The sequence below is a fragment of the Tympanuchus pallidicinctus genome, unplaced genomic scaffold, assembly GCF_026119805.1.
Source record: "Tympanuchus pallidicinctus isolate F22 unplaced genomic scaffold, pur_lepc_1.0 scaffold16, whole genome shotgun sequence".
In the NCBI taxonomy this organism is placed as follows: Eukaryota; Metazoa; Chordata; class Aves; order Galliformes; family Phasianidae; genus Tympanuchus; species Tympanuchus pallidicinctus.
The window spans coordinates 15670253-15687334 of record NW_026294679.1 but is presented as its reverse complement, the minus strand read 5'-3'; the positions used below and the strand labels follow the sequence as shown (position 1 = coordinate 15687334).

The window sequence follows — 17082 nt, the reverse complement described above, 5'->3', positions numbered from 1 at the left end:
GAGGTAGGCTCGCGCTCATTCCAGACATGTTAACTAGCCAGATCTAGTGTCGAGACCGGGTGAGGGGCGTCAGGAGGGTGAGGGTGGCCGAGTCCCTCAGTCTGACCACACCGCGTATGTGCATCGGAATGAAATGTGAGCTCATCGTGCCTTTGGCCGTGACCGCATGGCTCAGCAATGCGAGTCATCCTGTGTTCCCAGTGCCCACTGGGACAGCTGTCTGTTGATGTAGCGCTATAGCTTCATCTTTTTTTTTCTTTTTTTTTTCTAACTGACATTCAGATGACTGCAGGGTGCTGGGAAGGGTAAGTGGCTTATGTACAGTACTTGGAGTCATACCTTCCTGATAAGAGGATTGTGACCCCTTAAGTCTTGGAAAGCCATTCTTTTCATTGCTATTTATTCTGGGATGATAAACAGTTTTAGGGGAAAGGACTCTTCTCATCATGATGACTGTCTTCTATATTTGATCGCAGGAATTTTCTGAAAGGATTACTAAACCAAAATGATGTCTCTGGTGCTTTTTAGCCTATGACATGAGAAGTTACAGTCAGTGTAACATGTTGCAACAGCAAACTTTGCATTTTTCTGGGACACTGACAGTGATCGTAAGCAAAATAATGAATTATATCATGTGCCAAAAAAGTAAAACTAATGCTGTTTTCTCAGAGCATATTTTTCATTTGAATGCAAGAGAACAGGTGCACTGTTCAGTTGTTCAGGACTTGTTCAGTTTTGGTGGTTGAGTTACAGAAATAAATGGTTATTGGGTGTGTTTGGGGTACAAGGAGTTATGGAGTACTTTGGAAAAAATAAAGAGGTTTTCTTGTGTCATAAATCAGAACAGCCTGGAAGGAGGAGAATGAATGCCAGCAGAAAGCAATCTTACAACAGGTTCAAGCACTAATTTCAGCAATAAGAGTGTAGATAAACGCCAAGAAAATCAGTTCTGCAGTGCTAAGAGACTCTATCCGGTGGGGCACAAGCAGGACAAGTCACCTGGCTGAAACAAGTCAGTCTCAGGTACTTCCTGTGCAACATGTACATAGAGCTCCACTGCATTAAGATCTAGCTATCTTGGGTGTTGTTTATCTCATTAGCATCATTAGCATGCTATGTTCATGACACTGACCTTTCAAGGTGTCTCTCCTCTGAACTATTTACCAGTAATGTGAGTACATCCAAACTTGCCTTCTAGTGCCCATCATACCTATGCCCTCCCTTTCCCTGAAATGAAGCTGGACATCAGGTGGTTCCCTTACTACTCAGAATATATATGACATTAGAGGATGAGCTCCAGAACTAAAATAGAGTATGTGGCAGCTCAAGAGACTTTTGGAACATTTTTTTCCAAACCGAAGTGGAGCCAGGATATCATTCCCAGAGAGTGGTATGTCCTGAATCACTGCAGGGCCCTTTCTTGCAGCAGCATTGTGCTCCTGCTATGTGTCTCTGTGATCAGAGGCAGCTCTGCTTAGCTTTTTCTTGTCCGTAAATGTGCAGCAACAGATTATCTTGCTCTGTATTATTCTGTGAATCTTCTATGGGAGATCTGCAACCCTAGTAGAATGGCTGAAAAGATCACTTCTTGTTTATTGGTAACAGATCACAGCAGAGAACTGACAGCCTGGTATATAAAACTAGACCAGCAAAACTTATCCAAGACAGTGTAAGCGGGTAGATCTTTCTCTGCAAATGGCCAGTGAATCCAGAGCCCACATGAGCTTAACATCTCAGTGTTCCAAAGGGAAACACTGACCCACTTCTCACATCAAGCTGCCAAAAAAAAATCCAGCCACATGTAACAATTAAAGCATCCAGTCTCTGCTGACTATGGAGAACCAGAAATAAAAGTGAGTCTTCCTTGATAATCCTGAGTTGCTGTGTAAAAACACAAAACAAAAAAAAAACAAAAACAAAAAAGCCCCATACATAAAACTGCTGTAACAAAGGGTTACAATCTAAACTGACCAAATGCAATGCTCGTAAGCTGAATGTCATGTGAACCAAGATAATTATTCTGAGATAGCTGATATGAACCTGTGCATTTTTACTAAGACTCTAGCCCTGTTGCTTATTGCTATTGCTTAATGTTAGAAGGTGAAGTAGCATAATGAGCTTGCAGCCTTGTGCTGGGCTGTAACCACGTAATCCCCTTTCAACAAGTGATTTCTTGCATCTCTGTTAAGGTAGTAATAGCAGATGGTCAGTGGGAGATGTGTAACAGGAATCTGGAAAACACTTGCTGGTCTGCTAACGGATCTGCAATGAGCTGCAAGGTGAAGGCAATTTATATTGCCACAAGAACTTTGCAGAAGAAAACACAAAAAGGCAGCAGGCCCATTCCCAGATATCAAAAGAGGAGTTGTCAGAGCAGTGTAAAGAATGCTTGTAAGTAATTTTTAAAGTTGTTAATAGTAGAGGGAAAGCTTTATGTGTGATACAAACAATATTACACTTCCTGTCAAGTGTATCACCATTGTGTTTTCAGTGTTGTCACTATCCCAGCCAACAGGCACCTCCCAGCCCTCTGCCCTTGGCTCTGCCCTTGCACCCAAGGTGTTGCCTTGTGCGGTGCCTGGCTGTCTCTGGCATCTCCTGCTGCTAGATAGGCAAGGCAGGCAGGCAGCAGGGGCTAGAAAGTGCTTGTGCACTGCAGAGGGCATGAATCCAGCAACCCATGTTCTGTGAGTGTGCAGCCATGGGTATTGCATACCCAAAGATACTCCTAAGGAACAGTAACCCACAGCTTTCTCCTTCAGTGTGCAATGGCTTTTTTCTTTCTCTGAGTGCACATTCATACGTTACACATATTCATACACAATGGAGCACTAACTCATAATATATTGCAGTAACTGTTTTTCTTTCTCTATTTTGACTGTTTGTTTTCCATAAAAGGCAGGAATGTATTTATCTAGCAAATAAACTCTGTGATAATTTATCATCACCATGCAGTTTGGGTATATCGCTCAATCCCCTCACTTTTTCAGCACTCTGGTATATATGTATGTTTGATTAATTTAAATGATCAAGGAATTATTATATCACCTGTTTAAACCAATTTTGAGACTTCTCATAAATGTATCTTTCTTTGGGTAAAATGTTGAAGAGAAACAAACTATCTCCTTAGGAAAACAAACGAGATTTCACCAAGGTACGCAAAGTTTGTTTTAACTACAAAATCAGAGTATAAGAAATTAATAAATTAACAGTGGGATGGGATTATAATTCAGTTTGTTCATATTAGCTGTTAACAAAGCAAAGAAGTTACAGTCTGGGAGGTTGCTGATCTGGGCTTCATAGCGCTCTGGTGAAACCCAAACCAGCAGTGAGTGATTGCATCACTTACTGTAGTGCTTAAAAAAACCCTGCTCAGATGACATTAGGGCTGGGATTTCCACACAATCTGAAAAAATCAGTGATTTATATTTAAAAGCAAGGGATTGGAATGTATCTGAGACCTTGAGCTCTATCACAATTGCACTTGTGCAGTACATGTGAATCTAGCTAGTTCACCAGAATGGTTCTCAGTTAAGCAGCAAAGTGCAGCTTAAGGCACCAGAACAGTTATCTGTCAGAAGGGTTATCTGCTGGCTGCACACTCGGCCTTCAGTCAGCAATGTTGGTCAAGTTCTGTGTATCCAGAACCTGTGCCAATGTTATATTCACGTAACATCTTACTACGTTTTTATGTGCTCAGCTGTGGCAACAGGGTTTGTTTGTGCCAGTATGGAGTTGTAAAAAAGGTTTATGCCATTCATAAATACTGCAGAACAACTTCAATCAGTCAGAAAAGGAAAGCTAGAGGGATGCAGAACAAGTTTTCAGCTATACAACGTGAGAGTACTTTGAAATCCTGGTCATGTTGATAATCCAGCAGGTATCCAGGCTGGCAACTGCTCTGCAGTGAAGCACATTTAGTGCTTTTGACTAGCAATGGAGAATTCAGCTTCACTCCAAAGTGACATTTTCTGCCTTTCCCTCAGTGTTTTATTTTGAATTTTACACTATCTTAAATTAAAGCCTCCCATACTGAATCTTGCTCTATGTTTGCCTGAGACCTTGTAAGTACAGCTGTCCCAAGTATGATACCTTTTTTCCTTTGTAAGAGTAAGGGGATGCTCTAGTTTTGGGTGATGCAAACATCTCTCTGAAATGCTTCAGGAAGATGTGCCAGAGCTCTTTTGAATGCTCTCCAGAGTTTCTACTGTTTTATGTTTGGGCACGACATTCTACTAGCATCTATTTCTCCTTGAATACTTTCAAGTATTGCATCCAAGCACTGCACTTCCTTGTAGCACTGCATTACAGTATGCATTGAAACAATTATCTAACAGAATTCCCAAATGTCTCTCCAGGCAGAATAAACTAGGCTATAGTCATAACATGCTATAGCTGGAAGGACCTTGGGGTATAATCTCTTTCCACACCTCTGCTCCAAACAGGGCTGGAACATAATACAGGTAAGGTCAGCTCCTGAAAGCCTCCAAGGACAGAGATTTCATAACTTCTCTTGTCATCCTGCTCCAATTCCTGAGTATCCCGATAGCAAGTTCTTTTCTTACATACAGTTGAAACATCTCTCATTTCAATTTATGACCATAGTCTCCCTCTCACCTCCTGTAGATGTCTGTAACAAACCTGGCTCTGCCTTCTTCACAAATTCTTCTTATGGTGCTACAATATATCCTTGGACTTTCTCTTCTTCAGGCTGAGCAAGCCCAGCTCCTACAGCCATTTCTTCCACTGTCAGTCCTCCAGCTCCCAACCATCTTGGGACTGATCTTATACCATTGTTTGGACACGTGATGAAAATACTAAACAATGTTGGGCCAGGAACTGATCCTTGTGGGAATCTGCTGGAAATAGTTCCACTCGTTTGCTCTCTCTGCACTGAGACTGACATGCTGCGATCTGTCAGGGAGCCAGCTCTTAGTTCTTCCAATGTGCATCCTTTTAATTCCATATAATGCATGCTTTTTAATCATACCAACCCATGCTATGAGTGAAATGCTTTGGCAAGTCTCTAATAAACTGCAGTAACACACAAACTACTCTCAACAAAACCTGTCATGGTGTGGAAAGAGACTTGTTTAGCAAGGCCTGCTTTGCACCTAACCACATAGATTGGCATTCACTGTATTTAAAGGGGTCCAATTCTTTCTCGATTAAATTTTGCTTAATCCTTTCCCGTGTTTTCCTCTAATCATCATCATTTTCAGCCATTTGGAATAACTTTGGAGCAAAAAAAAAAAAAATTGTGTCAGATGATGGACTTGGAAAAAGCTTTGTGCCCTCTCTAAAGCATCAAAGTATTAAAGGAGTCTGTTATGGCACTTTGGGATGGACTTCTGTATTCCATTTCATTTCAAGGAAAAATGTAGGGAATGCATGAGAGGGGAAGAAAGAGGAGCAACTAATCTAAATTGGTTTCTCTGGGCCTAGAAACTGCAAGGCATTAATCTGCAGGCACTGTTTTTAGTTTGTTGATATTTCAAAAGAGAAAATACCAAATATTTCCCCCACAGCAGTTTTCTCTCAGCAGAGGCATCTTCACACCAGGGCCAGATGGAAAAGGTGAATGTGCTGTAGGCCTTTGTTCCCTAAATTTCACTAAAGGCTGTTAAAGAATGCAAAAAGTCACTTGCCACTGCCAAGCTAGCTCTTGCTGAGCCTGAGCTGGGCCCATACTCTGCCTTTATTTCACACACATCCCACATACAAAACTTCTATCAACTTTGCTTTTTGTGTCTCTTCAGACTCACCCACCTTGTCAGACAACCAAGGGTTCTCACCTGGTGACCGCCTGTGGTGTTCCCATCAGAACAGAAAGAAGAGGTCACTGCATTCTCTGATGCTTTGATCCAGATCACAGCATTGTCTTTTTGCTAAGTGAGTGGTCATTCAATCCTGCTGAGTAATCCTGTGCTTTTATATCACATTATTACAAAGAGAGGAAAGGGCATCACTTCCCCATTCAGCAGCAGGAGTGGGAGAGCTAGAGGAAATCAGAAATCATTCAGACCATTGCCAAGAAACTGCAGCTTGTGCATGTAGCCCAGTTTTAATGAGTTATTTTGTATTTGGATTTTGTTTTTCTAATATCTTTCTCCATTTCTCAGTTTGAAGCAGGAAATGGAAGAGAAATAATGAAACATTTCACATTCACTGGGGTCCTGGACTTCCTGTGTCCAGGAAGTTTAGGAAATCTCAGACTGATGACCAACTTTGCCTGATTTCCAGCCCAAATAGATCTAGGAAATTCTTTTTTCTCACTTCCAGTGTTCTTGAGCCTTATTTTCAAAAGGTTGAACTCATGGTCACAGAGAAACTCATATATTTGCACATTTTATTGGCATAACTATTGAGTTTGTGCCCCTGTACAGATGAATTTGTGATTGTCCTCACAACTTCCTGTTAGGCTTTCCTCATTTCGTGTTGGATCATAGAAGGCAGAGGAATTTCCCCCACCCCTCCTTTGAGGTAGGGACAAAAGATTTCATTTTAAAAATAATTGATATTTGTCACCTCCTCTCAGAAGTCATCACCAGCTGACCCAGAGACCTGCACAGATGGTAAGAATAGTTTTCTTGATGAAACTCAGGCAATCAATCAGCAACTAGAGAAAAATGTTGCTAATTCATTCTGAAAAGAGCCAAAACAAAAAGCCGCATGCTTTTGAAGCTCTACCCAGCAGTTATAATGCTATTGGTATATGCTCCACGTGTTTCACTGCAATGGTCACTTCATTTTAGAGGTTCACTGCTATACGCAGTTTCTGTCCCAGAAGCACAAACAGTGAATTTGTGGTACTAGTGTAGTAAATCCAAGTAAATAGATCCCAAGAATATGCTTCCACTCCCTCAGCTTAATGTCTCAGATTTTATGGAAAATGTTATAGTTGATGCTAATCATGTTGGAAATGGTGCTGCTTCCACAAGGCGTTTTGAAGGAGGAAGAGTACAGCCGTATCAGACATAAAATGTTGATGGCAGGATGAAAACATCTTCTCATTGGAAATGAATGTCTGGTAAAATGAGCTCTCAGAGCATTGCAGTATCACTTACAGGAATACATGTAGCCGACAAGCAGACCTCCAGCCTGTTGAACCAAGTGAATTTAATACAAGTAAAATTTTGGAACTGTCACTGCCGGTTGATTAAGAAGTAAAGTCAACTATTAAACACACTCTGCAAGTGCAGTTAACTTTCTACTTACGATTTCTGCAACCAGGACAAGTGGGAGAAAATAGTAGGTTTTACCTTAAGATGAGAAATGTGTAGATGAATTAGTTCAAGGATGTGAACTCATAAGGCTATAGTACAAGATTTGAGTTTTACTTTGAATGTATTTTTTCAGAAGTGTGGAATAGTCATGTAAAGACACTTCATTTTAGTCATGTAAAGATAGAATTACTAATTGATTGCAGCATTAAAATGCTCAGATTTGCAGCAGTCTTTTCCTTTCTGCGTGAGGCACCTGCAAAAACTGCAGCCCAAGAGTTGCTGAGGAATGTGTATTGGATTACCCACTTTTCTGATCCTGGAAGGGAACAGTCAGAATGCACATTTCCACACAAGGTACAAGTTAACAAAAAAGCAGCCTTCACATTTCAGATAAGATGATGGAAGGATATTCACATTTGTAGCAACTTCTGGATTTACTGCTTAATTTTCCACTGACCTTTCAAAAAACTGCTTTTTTTTTCTTCTGAGCTGTAAACAGTGCATATGTTCATTATATCCTAGGGCAAGAAAAGACTGTGGAAAATAGATGAAACCAAATCCAATTTTGCTTTTCTTTATTACAGAATTATTGGTGTATGCATAAAAATAATGGTTGTGTGTTTATTTGGTAGCTGGTTGTAACAGAAGTAAGACACTGAGAAAGTTGTTTTTATTCCTGAGTGGCCAGAAGTAACTCATAAATAATACTGGAAAGAAAAAACTTAGTATCTCAAGTAAGGGGTTAAAATGTGTTGCTGTTGTTGTTTTTAATTACAGTTGTACATATGAGAATGGCACTTGTTAATCTCTTATCAAAGGGTTCTATTTTTCTTTGATCTAACTATAATTTATTGAGAGCAGTTGCCACAGGCATCTGTAATCCAGCATTAATCCCTGTATGCATTCCATTCTGTTCTGTGCTGGCCTTTTTCCATACACTGTGGTGAATGTATTCTCCCTTTTGTCTGTATGTGCATCTCCCATTTGTCTCCATCGGAGACTCATGTACTCTCATACACACAGATTGTCCCCTTGAGTGCATATTTTCTTTGTATTTTATTTCACGTGTCCATTAATTAATGTGATTCATTGCTACCGAGGGAGTTCTCCCTTGTACATATTAATGGAGCCTTCAGAAGTGAGGAAAAAACAAACATTTTCTTGCTTGTTGTTATCTGAGAACAATAGTAGGGACACATGGTAGCAGCTTTCCCAGAGTGACAGTGTTTCATCCACAGCTGCAGGAGATTCTGCCACCTTTAAATGCCAAGGCAAGTGGGATGGACAGTTCTGAAGCAGTCCCATACTTGTCCTGTACTTGCAGGGAGATGCTGATCATTCTTACATAGAAAAAGAATTTTGCTTGAGTAGACTGCCCCAAAGCCATTGAATTGGCACAGAATTACTCCAGTGGAATGTACATTTCTGAAGAGTATTTTTAATGCACTCAGAGACTAATGTACCCATTTGTTACTAAAAATGAAACTAAGCAGCCATCAGAAATTGCAAGGAACTCAGGTGTCAGCTTGGCATCAGTTAACTTCTAGGTTCTCAGCCTGAGTTCTGTAAATGGCCTCCAAGTTCATAACGTGGTTACAGTTGTGTGGAATCACTCCATGTGGTGTCTCTGGAGATTTTAAGTGTAAGCCTACAGATATGTAACTGAACAGATGAATAGTCAAGAAATTTTATGACTAAGCTAAATTACTGCACCATGTTAATTGAGTAATGATAGCCATAGCCATCCATACGGCCTCCATGTTAGGCATACTGACATGTTGATCTAGACTGTGACCACTCCAGGCTCCTCAGCTCCCCAGGGTGACTTATCATATAAAGATCTGCATGTTGGCTTGGCTTGAAGAAACATCTGATGCAGGAATTTTTTTGCTATTTCACATTTTAACATAGATTCTTTCCAGAGATACAACATAAAGAGAGCCGATAAAGTTTACATAGCACATTCTGAAGACTCCTCACTTCCCCAGTGACAAGTCACTGCTTACCTTTAAGAAGCTCTTTAAAGCTGCTATCACTATATCACAGGTGAACAAGTTTAAAAAAAAAAAAAAAAAAAAAAAAAAAAAGAGGTGTTCAGTAAAAAAAATAACATTCAAACTTCTGTTTCATCTTTAGCACTTTTCTCTCACATGTCTGTTCCTGTTTCTTATCTGTGCTAGAGAGCAGAGGCTCAGTGAGGACCAAGACATGTGACGACACGTGACTCACCTTCACCTGCTTTTCACTCAGGTGGCTTTTCCATGGGAGACAGTTACATGTGGCTTGCATTAGCAGTTTATGAGCCAGAGAAAAACATGTACTCCAAAACCTGCAGAAGACTTCCCATTTTCTTTATGTTAGAAACTGCCTTTCTGGATTTAGAGGCCAAAGACCATCCCATGTATTATGGATTATCAACCCTGTCTTGCTCTTTCAGTGCAGACAGTTTTCTGAGGAAGAAACAGGCCAATGATGAGCATGCTTGGATGATCTTTCTAGTTATAGAAGAGATAGTAGAACTTGAGAAAATAGACTGATGTAGAGGATGGAAGATCCAACTTCATCAGAAATAATCTTTTATTGGAAAATAAGAAGGCGGCAACAATGAAGAGTTTAATGAGTACTTTCTCTTAGGCATGCATTTTCTTTGAAGTGGTTACTTCGGTGAGAATTTCTTAACATAAAACTGGGGACTAATGCAAGTATATTCTATGCTCCATTGACTTTTGATCTGAGAAAAAAAGACACTATTCAACTTTAAATAATCTTATTTACTTACAGGCTGAACTCAAATCTGGACTCATGTTCTTCCCCAGACTGCTGAGGAATAAAATCTATTTTGAGAGGTACCTGAGAAGTAATGGAAAGCCCACTCTGAACACAGGAATTGTTTAGTTTCAGCATTTATCAGGAGTTTTCTATCACAGACCACAAGGTGCATCCTTGTGCAGAAGCAAATAGCAGCCTGACTGGTTTCTTTATGAGCTGATGGTTTCCACTGCCTACTGACAGGCTTTGAAATACAGAGCGCTAATCACTGTGTAAGGACATGCCAATTTCATCTTGACATAAAGCATAAATTGCATAAATTCAGCCTATATAGAGAGTTGATAATGTAAGTGAATTAGCGGAGTATGGATTGTTGAAGCATAAGGAGACTAATGAACTATTAGCCACAGACAGAAATGTTATCCCAGACAAAAAAAAACAAACATTAGTATGCAATCAGTACAGAATGACCAATTGCTGCTAGTAGGGTCTATAATTCTGTACCTGTCAGAATAGTCAAAAAGAGTTTGTTAAACCAAAATGTTCAAACCTAGAATTTTACCTTTGATTTATATTCTTGTACTTTCAGCATTCCATTCAAGCAAATAAGTCAATTTTTTTTAATAATGAACTTATAGTTTTACCTGTTGATTATCTGTACCTCAGGTTATTCTGTTTTTCTCTTTTCAGGTAGTAAGCTATCCAGTACATAACTTTCATGAGTTGAAGGCTATATATACTTAAAGAGTTGTCAGCCCCTTAAGATGCCATAAGTGAGTGTGAAGCCTCCCCCATAATCAGCTCTTGCCTCGAACTGGCTAAAAACCAGCTGACTGAGCTAGTATATCCAAAACAGATATGCTGCTAACAGAAAAAGCCCCTGAGCTATTCTGTTACTACATACGAGCACCATCATTTAAAAACAAATCCCCAAATCATCTGTTAGTCTACACTGATTTTTGATAGCCCAATAACCACAAAATAGGGGCCACCTTCCCAGTAGATTGTGCTGTATCTTTACTGGATTTGACAGTTTGCCCCAGTTCACTTAGGATGACAAATAAACATTTTACCCTCTCCTTGACCAGCACACAGAAAATTTATCTCACTTATGTCCTGACAGTTGTGAGCAGCCAACCAGTGAGGTGGCTCATGAAGAGATATCATACAAGGGAGAACATACTATAGAAGGTATCACTAGGTGCATTAATGACCACAGACATCACCATTTTGAAGTTCACAGCCTGCCTCTGCATCAGAAGGAGGAGAATATTCATCCAAAGGCAACAGAATACAAAAACTCAGCCAGAAGATTTTGCTGACAGGAACAAGATACTAATATCAGTTCTGCTCAGGGAAGAGAGATGAGAGCATCTGGATGAACTTCCTCGATCATCTCTTCCTAGTTTGCAAGAACAGCTAGCTTCTAAATTTTTGTGAGGCTGAATGACTGTTATGATCTCATCAATCTTAGCATGCTTCCTTCCACATTAGGATGGCTTGAGCATGAGGGATGAAAGGGAATAACTGCTAACAGTATCTTCAAAAGGACATGAAGTTTTCGTTAGACATAATAGTCCCAAGGGAGAAAGAGGAATCAAGTAACTGTGAAAAGTACCAGTCAGAAATGGACAAACTTAGCTGCTGTGAGGGGCTGAATGTGGAGCGGGGAACACTCATCCCCACCAGAGCAAGGCAACACCACCTCCACAGCTGTACTCCCATAGGGCCACTAGGACCAGGCAAATTATGTGGGGTCAGAAGCTCATGGGGTTTGGGCTGAGGACTATAACCTCAGCAACTGCTGGCTCTGCCTTCTCTCTGTACATACAGGGAATGGAAACCCTTCACACCACAAACTATTCGCAACTGCAGCTGCTACGTATTCATAACAAATGTCTGATTGCTAAAATTGTGTGCTGTAAGCAGTGTCATCTTTCGTGTCGCATAGGGACAACTATGTATTCTCCTCTGTGGCTGGGATACTGAGCTGTCACTCTGGAGTCATCCAGGCTCCTGGGCCAGGAGCTGCTGTTACCAAGCAGGAAGGTCAGGCCCCTGTGGATGCCTCCTTTTACCCAGGGGCTGGATTCTAACGTTATAGGCATTACCAGACCTTATAGATTATGGATAGCTTCCAGAGCCAGATAGCTGCCCCTGCTGCCTCACTGCATCACAGTCATTTGCAGCCAGAACTGCAAACCACCCAAAAAACCTCCAGAGTGTACAGTGGTCAGAGTGCAGGCTGGTTACAAAGCGATGCATTCCATGCTTCAGGCCTGGTACATTCACGTGTGCTGATCCCTGCACTGCGTGGGATCCAGAGCCCTTGGGACACTTCACTCCAAGCACAAGTGGGTGGTTGCACAGTTGTTCTGATCATGTGTCATGTTCAGGCACATGCTGGATGTCCTGGACTTAATAAAACATTTGGAACCATGTTGCTGCATGCACAGTGACAACTTGGCTGCGATTTCCTGGTGCTTATCAGCCAACTAACTGGGAGGTTTCCTCCTGAAGCAGTAGTCTGTCACACACAGTAACCAAATCTCATTGTCCGTCTTTCATCTTTCTCAAGCTCCAAATCTAGGTTTGATGGTCAGTTTTGAACTCAGAACCAAAGGCTCCTTCAGATGTGAAGGAAGCATCATTTGGTTTCTCAGCTTTGTGGCGTAAAAAATACTGGAGCCCAACTCTACTCCTCTGAGTGGATGGACACACTGCATTATGCAGCATCTAACTTTAAAAGTTTCTGGAAAAATTTTTAAAATGAAGAGAACTCCCACAAGATTTCCTTCTTGTTTACAGGACAAACGCTCCCATAAAATAAATTCAGCAGCCAAGGGGAGTGGTGGGGGAAGCTGAGCAGCACTCATCCTTAATTTGACTAGCAGCCACATCAGATGAAAATGCTCCTAGTGTATATGATGTGTTGTTGTTCCAACTGCGGTCTATGTGTTGATGACCAGATGGACCAGAGCAAGGTTGTGCTGTAGGATCAGTGCGAAGAGGCACAACAAGGTCTGTTATCAGATAAGAGATATCTTCTCCTGAAATGGAGTTTAATTACGACACGTAGAGGATCTGAAGTATGGCTTTCATGCACATGGGAAGGATCCTTCCCCATTGATGATGGTGCTGAATCTGCATTTATGAATGTTCTGAACAGATCATGTTAGGCGGGAATGAAATTCATTCACAATTACATTTCAGAAATCGACACATGATTCAGCATGAGTAGTGCTATACTAAAAATAGAAGAAATGGTGGCTATGGAAACCATACATTACTCTTAGCTATTCCTCTACTATTCCTTTTCTATGTTTCTCTTACAGTCTTTCTAACAGTTCAAGTGAGCTTCTAATCCACAATACCATATTCCAGCATTCTACACTCTTCTAATTAAATCCCTTCTTACCTTACATCATTTATATTCTCCATCTCTCACCTACATATTTGGAACCATTTGAGGAACAGTAAATATGTTCATACCACAACACAAAAGACATACATCCACAGGGCTGCAGCCTGTGGGTAATTCTGATATTACTTTACCAATCATAGTGTTCTCCTTTATGACAGCATGATTTTATGTAATCTATTAACATTCATACCATAGATTCTTAAAGCATTTGGAAACACCTGTACTTGTGGATTATTTTCATAGAACAGTGTAACAGCTTATGAGAATACTGAGATGCTATTGACCATCCAAACACAGCATAAAGATGTTCATCACAGATATTTAGACTCATTACAAACTTTACAAGACACCACTGTCTCCTTTTGTTTTAAATCCCTGGCACCCCCGCACACTGCTAGCAAGCTGTGCTGAACCCACAGGTGTTCCTGCTTAGGATGCCCACCTGCTGCTCTCCTGGCAGGCAGTGAAAAAGAGGAGGGTAGGGGACAGGTGGGTTGTATGGAGTGATCAGCCAGAGAGGAAGTAGCTCTGGGTTTTTATAGTTACAGTAGTAACCTTCTTACATCTGAGCTGAAGTAAGTGCTGTCTTTGTTTTGAGCTCTGGTTGAGGGAGAACTTCATGGGTTGTTTCCTTTGTTATGTGTCTAATGGTCATGTATAACAGTGCCCCAAAGGAGATGTGCTTTGAGGTTATTTCCTGCATGAGCTGAGATGTTTTGTGTTTGTATTTTGTTCTTCAACTTATTGCCTTTCCCCAGTTTGATGGACAGAACAGTTACATAAAAACTTCTATAACTTTAAACCGCTTGCTGTGCTTTTCCCTAAAGTCTACGGTGAGTTTAAATAAATAAGAAGACAGGATGGGTGTGACACTTACAGCTCTAGTAGCAGGAGTAAGAAAAGGGGTGGGATGTGGCTTTAGTTTCAGTGACAGATCACTTGCCTATCTTCTGCAGGAACAGTCCTGTAAGTGGGATGGAAGAAAAGAACCCTACATGCGCTTTTTGATGGATCTGCCTTTCTCTGCTGCAGCCTTCTGTAAAAGGTAAATGTCGAGTGTGCTGTCAGCTGTGGAAGATATGATGACCACAAACCCCAAGCAGATAAGTGCTTGAGCGGGGTGCAGAGGGGCTCTGCTGCTGGCTGCTGTAAGCTGTTCTCTGTCTCTCTGTTTCTGCTGGTGGAGAAGTTACTGAGTGCTGGAGGCAGTAAGTTCCTCTGTTACGTTATGGGAGGGCAGAGGCTGTTACTGAAAAACAACTGCTGATGTTAAACTATGTTTTGGTTGGGAATGCTCTGGTATTTACTTTGGTATTTAGCCTTAGATCTCAAGGAATACTTGAAATTGATTCCAAGTGTGGTAGGTATGAAAAAGCCTGTCTTCTTCATGTGTTTTGTGAACATGACTCTCTACTGGACTCAGAATGCCCTCCTGACACCTCTGCTGCCACTGTCGTTAACAGCAAGTCCAGATCAGAAGTTTAATTTTATTATTGAGATTTAAGTGGAAGAAAGTCTATAGACAGGGCAGGATACTGTCTGCCTTAAATCTGACATAGTACATTGCAGCTTTCTCCTTCCTCTCAAATGTACATCCCACAGCATTTCTAAGCTTGATACGTCCTGTGCCTGGATCCTGTTCTTTATGTCACCTGCAGCAGGTGCTGGGCAACCAAATCATGCTGAACTGCAGTTTTCAGCCAGAGTTTTCCTGTGGCTTTGTGGCCTTGTCTTTATCCTACTAACAACTTCCTGTATGCCTTGCTCCTTATGCAAGCATCTGTCTGCAGCACAGAGGTGCTGCAGAGTAACACACAACAAATCACTTGACTCATGCACACCTTTAGCCTCTGCATTCAGCAATAAGACCTGCATTTGCACATCGGCTTAAAGAGGAATGATTTCCATAGCAACAGTGCGGGTATGTGGGATTGTATGAATGCTGCCTCAGATAGCACATAAAGCACCTTCTTATGAAATAACTGACTGCACAGGCACTGGAAAAACACTCACAATAGACTATGTGGAAGAAGTGTTGTGTAATGGTATTATTTGAAGCAAAAAAACATATTCCTGTTTTGTTTCAGGGATTACTTCAAAAAAAATATATGTATCTTTGCTATAGGGGATGAGGGAGTTTTGCTTTGTTTCTGTCAACTGTTAGTGAATGCAGCTGGTATAAGATCTGATGTGATTGCTTCAGCAGCACAGCGGTGCTTTTCATGAAGATCCAAAGGGGTTACCTGAGGTGGGCACTGAGGCAAAGAAATGACAGCTTGGCCAAGGGGTGGGAAGCAGGCTGTACTGGAAGACTTTAAATGGGAGGCTGCATTGTTATTGCTGGTGGGCAGACAGGGAGGGAATGCTCTAGTGCATGGGGCTGCTGAGAAACAAGATAGGAAGTACATAAAGGAGAAAGTACTTGGGGTTTTATTTACATGCACATGCCTTTTTCGCTTGTTGGGATTGTCCTGCTGTTTTCTATAATTATTTTTGCTGTTTCACTGCTTTGCTTTACATAGCCCTGTGTTCACAGTCCAGCCGGGTGGCTGGGCACCTTTGCCATGCTTCTGAGGGGAAGAAGGGAGAAGTGCTCCTTGTGTTCTGCAGATCCAAGTGTGGTAGAACCTCAGCAGGGTAGGTTCTGCCTGCTCCTCATGAAGCTCCAGCAGCTGTGTCCCAGGGCAGGCAGCCTGCCAGCAGTGGTTTCCTGGATACGTGTCGCTGCAGCTCGTTATAGGGAGGATGAATAAGAGTAACTGTGCTGATTTCATCATTTCCTTCACCTCCTTCATTTCCTTCACATCCTGCACCTTCAAAGAAAGCAATTTGGGATGGGGAAAACTGTATGTTTCAGATACTTGGTTTAACGTGTAGACTGTCATAAATGTTAATAAATGTAACTTTTAGAAATCATGAATCCCATGTTGGAGCCAGATGATACAGGAGGTCTCTCTGCACAGGCTGTGGAATTTCTGTACTTTCCACAAGCACATCTGGGTAGGCTTGGACATCCCATCTTTCTAGATTTTTTTTATTTTTTATTTTTTTTTCAAATTTTATTAATCGATTGCTTGTTCTGACAGAACTTATTCACTTAAACTTCCATGTGTGCATGCCAATTTGGCAGCAACAGTGAGATTTAAGAGCATCTTGCTTGGGGGAGGGGGGAGGGGTAAAGAGTGACATGCTAATTTCTAAGTGTTTTGTTCTTGAATAGTAAAGGCATGTGACAGCCATAGCTGGCTGTGGGCTCTGTGTGTGGAGATTTGTCTGCAAAGCAGTGGCTGAAGAACAACCTGGGCACTCTTTGCAATCCCACTTTGAGAAGGCATGTTCTCTAGCCCTAGTTCTCTTGCTAGAGAGAGATCCTAGAGCTGTGTCTTCACTTAGAAGAAAAGCAGGGCACTCAAAAGTAGATGTAGGATTTCTCCATGCAGTATTGAGGAAGGCAAACAGTGAATGCTGAGATCAGTGATGGTAGGATTTTCCACCTCAACTACCATTCAGTTTATACCTTGGGAGCAAAGAGCTATTTTCTTTTAATGGATATAATGCACCCCCAGCTTATGCTGTAAGAGGATAAAGCAATCTCAACATGACCTTGGCAGGTTTGCATATACCCTAGGGTGAGAGAGTCTAGACTTCATATCTACCCTGAAC

General features: G+C 41.3%; 1 long non-coding RNA gene across 1 annotated transcript; it reads left to right on the top strand.

Moving 5' to 3' along the window:
• Nucleotides 1–162: 162 nt before the first annotated feature.
• Nucleotides 163–16658, top strand: LOC128077820 (uncharacterized). The gene is made up of 4 exons (XR_008205198.1): nucleotides 163–4463; nucleotides 5760–14252; nucleotides 14376–14464; nucleotides 15942–16658. It is a non-coding gene; the product is annotated as an uncharacterized LOC128077820 (long non-coding RNA).
• The last annotated feature ends 424 nt before the right edge of the window (nucleotides 16659–17082 follow it).